This window comes from Neolamprologus multifasciatus, chromosome 14 (genome assembly GCF_963576455.1).
Source record: "Neolamprologus multifasciatus chromosome 14, fNeoMul1.2, whole genome shotgun sequence".
Classification (NCBI taxonomy): Eukaryota; Metazoa; Chordata; class Actinopteri; order Cichliformes; family Cichlidae; genus Neolamprologus; species Neolamprologus multifasciatus.
Window position 1 is genome coordinate 12,699,282 of NC_140452.1, and position 6,081 is coordinate 12,705,362.

General features: G+C 39.0%; 1 protein-coding gene across 1 annotated transcript in view; it reads right to left on the reverse strand.

Annotated features, from left to right (window-relative positions):
- LOC146503664 (protocadherin-16-like) overlaps positions 1-6,081 on the reverse strand; it is a 78,132-nt gene that overhangs the window by 23,652 nt on the left and 48,399 nt on the right. The window lies entirely within an intron of this gene.

Consider the following 6,081-nt stretch of genomic DNA (forward strand, 5'->3'; position numbering starts at 1 on the left):
TTCCACATATGTACACAGAGAAGGTCTGAATATGACAAAGCAAGGCAGAAACATGGTATCCCTAATACACTGCAATCAGGGTACCATACTGTAAAGCTGCAGCAACGCCAGGACTGGTTAAACGATTTGTTTTAACAGAAGAGTTGCTGTCCTGTGTATTTTAAGCATTTTTGGGAACTGAATAACAGCTTATCAACTGATATTTCATCAGTACAAATATTTGTCTTTGTGCTGATTCAACAGTAAAGATAAGTGGTAATCAAATATATCAAGAGTCACCCACTGGCAAGCATTAACATCCACATTGAATTCAAAGAAATAAAACTGTCCTTTCACTGTAGTAATTGATTCCAACTGCCCTCGCAGGGGTAATGAGCCAAGAAACACCAACAGCCTCCAAGACACCAATGCTGATGTAGAAAAAAAGCTAAATAGTGACTTGAAGAAAGTGTAAGACAAAAGTCTGTAAGTGGAGCTGAAGGATTAATACCCAGAACCACATGTTCAAACCTCACTGCTTTTGCTGTAAAAAGCAAAGAAAAAATGGGCTGGAAGTAGATTCCTTTCAAATTGCATTGTAGTAGGAATGACTTTAGATACAACTCCTTGGGAATAATGTTTTACATCAACTCCTAATTATTGTTATACCTCAGCATCAATGTACTGGCACCAACAATATCAAATAGTTTTATAATTACGCACAACAGCTTTATATACTTTATATGCATTTGAAATTCACATAACATTCAGCGTTACTGCATGACTTAAACATGAACTATATCCAGATATGCTGTCTCTGTCCACATAAAGAACATCTGCTATACTGGGTATCCCAGTAATACACAGTATAACTGTCAAAGTCAGTAACCATCTTAATCACACCAATTTCTTCTCCCCCAAAAAATATCATGCTATTTGCCAGTTGCCAAGTCATATAATCAAGAGCTATCCTTTCACAAAGGTAATAGGTTCCAACTGCCTTTGAAGGGGGAATATACGAGCAGACGAGAGTTGCAGATGATGATTAACATATTTCCTTTACGCATGCTTAAATGTAAACATGACAGGTACGCTTTGAGGTTACTGCAAAAAAACAGATACATTTGTGTTTAATTGGTTTGCAGCAGTGAAGCAGTATATTGCCAGATTATGGCTCTAACTGGGCCTACTTTTATACTCTCTTAGAAAAAAGAAAGAAAAAACAGAAGTATACCAATCAACAGTGGTTCCATGAAGTGCTGCTTTTTATCCCTGTCTGAGTAAAGCGCAGAGAGGGATAAATGTGAAGGAGCTAGGTTCAGGGCAGCAGGTTACTATATTGCATGGAGCACATAGCTGGCAAAGGAACAAAGGGGAGGGATATAATGACACTTAGAGCTAGACTGCAGACAAGGGAAAAGTAAAGTTTCTGAGTCTTTCCTACATCACTCACTATAATACTACAGTACTTAAAGCAGGTAAGTTGAAACATCATAACAGAAGTTATGTCTGTAAAGCAGGTAGAAGTCACGTCTCCAACAATCCCGTGTAATTGTAATTTTCCAGAGATGATTTGGGAGCATCCACATTCCCCAAACAAATTTTGTTACTGTCAATGTATCTTCTAATCATAGTTCTCTTTCTCGAGCCAGCCTCATTTCTTTATATTTTACCTCCTTAAGTGATAGTCCTCCAGGCTTTTTGAGGGTCTTTCAAAGATCTCTGTGGGCATTGGCTGCTTTTTCACTCATTTTTTAGTCCATTGCATGTACCTGAGTGTTTTCAGAGGAATGTTGGTTTGTTAAGAAACCTACAAATCATTGAAGTACAGAAAAGGCACCTAACTTAAGGGGTGAATCACTGCTGTGTCTATACATAATGACAACATAGCAAAGAACCAATTTTAAATTGCATCTTTAGGCATTTTATGGATAAGAATCGTTTACAAAAACACATAGTTTGCTCCAGATTCTTTAGCTGAATTTATGAAAAATGCCAAAGATAACACAGTTTGACAGAAATAAAAATTTATTTTTTTATGGTGATTCACAAGGAGCTATTACCCGAGTGTCTCCTGGATAAGTGGAGAACAAAAGTAGAAGTGGCAGGCCTAAAAAAATATCTACAGCAGATAAATAGTATCTGAAACAGGAAAAAAATCCAGCAAAGGCAGAAACTGAGAGATGCATCTGACACTTCAGTTGAAGGACGGAGGACGTTGTCTACTGCTCAGTTTAATCACTTCAGTATCTGAAAAACTGCCTGCCACTAGCTGCCTTGGAGATACTGTGGATTTTTTTTTAAATAAAATGGTTCTACAGTGTAGTGGTTAACACATTTGCTAACAAAGGAGCATCTAATGTTGGCTGAAGGCTCATCAGAAATGGTCTGAATGGAAGGGTGGCTGTCAAGAACACATGCTTAAGGAGGGAAAATGGAGAAAAGGTTGAGCAATGCCAAATTACACAACACCTGAACTGAAAATCAGTATGATTAGGTCTCATGGAGTGATGAATCTGTATGGCAGCATAAAGGCAAGTAAATATCACAGCATAGCACTTTGTACCTACAAACTATAGACTTTTAGATTACTTAGTATAAGAAAAAAAGAGAACAGGTAATGCAATTCCTCTGGAAGAAAGCACGACTCATGACCAGTAATGTTTAAAAAATAAATCTTTTCTGTGGGATTATAATTCTAAAAACTTAACCCACAAGACTCCACAGAGTTTCAAAACATAACTCCTAGTAATCAGGTCAAAGCTTAGGATACATTATCGTAAATTTGCCAAAATGAAGCTCAAACAAACAAGTACCCTTACAATGGGTCATTTTTCCTTTTTTTATTTATAAAGAAGGAATCAAACAACATAAGCAATGTAGAGAACAAAACAAACTTGCAATACCCATATTTTATACTCAGGCCCTCTTTGTACTTTGCAATTTAACAGTTGTGAAAAAAAGTTCAGTTGTTAGGTGGCCTACATTTTTTTTCATTAGACTTTCATTTAAAACTGAAGCGTCTGTCTTTCATCTAGACCTCGCATCTGGAAGTCATTAAGCGTCTAACCATTTAAGGAGAGACAGGTCCCAAAAAAGGCCAAACGAACAGAGAGGAGAGGTATTATGCTGCTGAAGAAAAAAGGTACAGCTAATAGAAATGAATGGAAACGGAGGGCTATTTAAGAACAGACATGCAATACTATTTTTCAGCTTTTAAATCATGTGTGCGAGTTAATACACTAGAAACTCAACACAATAATGATGACAAAAAAGTCTGAGGAAGTATGATAGGTACACACCGACAGCTGCCCTGTAAAAACTTTCTGCACAGTCCTACTTTGTCTACCAGCATATCCAAAGTTGTCAAGAACAAATGTAATTCCAAGTGTTTTTTAAAAGTTTTTTAAACTCTTGTGTGTACTAACCTATCCAGTGAGAGCCTTGACCCCAAAAGTTCCACTGAGAAATTTGATTTGTATTTCTTTTACAAAATATATTCTGAATAAAGTCCTCTCTCAGTGAAAAGGATTTGTTTTCATTAAAATTTGAAAAGCAATGTGTGAAAAGGTTTGCTCAAATTAGTGGGAAGGGCGCACATGCCAAACATGCTGCTGGCCTTGATTTAGGCTTAGGAATTGGGAGGAATTTTGAATTTTGTGCAGCGTTTGCCACAGCTTGCAAACTTCTTCCACATGATAACAAGGACAGTTCTTGGAGAAGGCTTTGCACTGGCAAGAAAAATAAATGTGACAAAAACTCCACTGGGTGGGTAAGCATGCTGCTGGCGTGGCATTAACCCCTGGCCACCTGGAATGACAGAGGCTCCATCTGAGGGGCTCCTGCTCAAGACATTAGCTTGTTTATTTTTCCAAAGGTCAGATGTGAGAAACAAACCTGACTTTTCTTTTTTCTTTTTCTTTTTTTGTGAATGCTGATAACTGGTCAGTCGCCTTTTAAATCACTATGTTGACGAGTTAACTGGAGGAGCTTGTCTTCTACTTAGTTTCATTTCAGTGGCTGTGAAATTGTTTGCCACAAGCTGCTTTGGAGATATTGTGGATTTTTTTTTTATATGAATTGGCTCTGTAGTTTAGTGGTTATCACATTGTATAACGAGGACTATCCAAAATCTCTGCCAAATATGTGGATCCAACCATTGTGGCAATCCCTTATGGATAAGAGAGTAGCCAAAAGAAGCTCTTATTATCTTTTGATCGACTAAATGCAAAAATAAAAATCTTAAATGAATGAAAATTTGACTTATTCAGCAGTAACATATATGTAAATGGACTGGTAATTATGTAGGACTTTTAACTGCAAAACCTTCGATAAAGTGCTTTATTAAATGCCTAAGCAACTTTTCTAATATTCCCACACACGCTCACACTCCAGTGAATGGACCAGTGGCCCCTCTGGGTTCTTACACATTGATACTGTGACAGGCAGGCTAGATGAACCAGGCCTCAAACCTCCAACCTTCTGTAGCTCCAAAGCAGGCTGTATAGTGTGGTGGATGCATTTTCACTGAACTGTGTAACCCCACAAAAAATTCACCTAGCGAGCCAGTTAAACGACCAAGACTCAGTTCCAAAAGGTCCAGTTTGGAACTGATTCTGGAAGCATGCTGAGCAAGATTCACTCTCACAAGACAAGGGGAGGTGACCTTACATCAAACACCCACAGTGAACCCTGTCAGGCTCTCGCTTGGCTCTGTTTCAGCCAGTCATCCCTTCCATAGTCCTCCAATAGCAGTGCTGAGCTCTGGTCTGCTGAGGCAGACCGGGCGGTGGATTGAAGGGCCTGAGTAGGTGGGAGGGGAACTAATATGAACCATGCACAGCACGGGGGTGCAGGAGTACTGATGTGGGCTAGGCGAGTACTACAGCTGCCTGCAGTGGGTGGGAGAATGCCCACAGAGTATGGCATGCACAAACAGAGCACAGATGCGGTGGCGGAGCCAAATTGGACCTGGTTACCAGATATCCACGAGCTTGTTTGATGAGGTAGATAAAGATTATTCAGTGCTAGAGTTTGTGCTCTACTTTATGTGTGAGCCAGGTCTACAGCACAGGCTGCTACATTCCTCTGATCAAGCTGTCAGAAAATTTGTAAATACAAATGCCAACAAAGACCAGAACCTGCAAAGACCGGAATCTTATAGGCGATGAATTCTTTATCTTTGACGTGGTTTTGAATTTGCCAGTAGAGACACTCAGAGGAAGAACCATGAAACCACAAACTAATTTTAACCATCAGTGTTTAACATAAATCAGAACATGAATGAATCACAAATAATGGATAACACACTGGACAGATCAGATTCAAACTGTTCCTGTGCACTGGCTGATCATACAACAGATCCTTCTGTTCTACTTTAATAATCTTTAAAGTGGGATTTGAATTTGTTTGAAGAACAAAGAATGACACGCAGATGCTGGCTATGTGGCACATATGGACGCTGATAAAGACACGTAGCCAAAAATATGCATATACACTTTGTATGTTTTTACAGTATTGTCCCTGAGGCAGTGCTTAAGTCTGCAATCAGAGTAAGACTGGGATTGATTGGTGGAGTTTCTTAGCGCAGCAGAGGGAGCCATACCTGCGGTGTGGCATGGACTCAACTCTTTTAGTGCTCTGCAGCACCAGTAGGGCTCTAATGAAATACCAAAACTTCATTTCTCAACCGCTTTCATCGTACAGAAGGCAGGAAATGGGAGACGCACAGCAGCAGAGGAGTAAGCTTCCAAAAAAACACTGGCATTTTTAGGTGGTTGAATTTTGAGTAAAGGTTTCCAAAGTCATGAAATTTGAAAGATGTTTATTGACGGTCTACTGCCATTGTAATTTCTACCTGAAAACAGTAATTCAAACAGACAGTTTAGAAGGCAGAGCTTGAGTACTATGGTACTGTGTGTATCTGATTATGTAAAGAGTCTAGACCTGTCCAGTTTTACAAATAAACTCAAAGTTGCGAGGTGCTAGTGCTGCCTCTCTCATGTGAACGTGCTGATGGCTAAAAAAGCCCGTACCTACTTTTACAGGAAAATACTATATTTGTAGTAAAATAAGCCCAAAATCTTTTTTATATACAGTTTT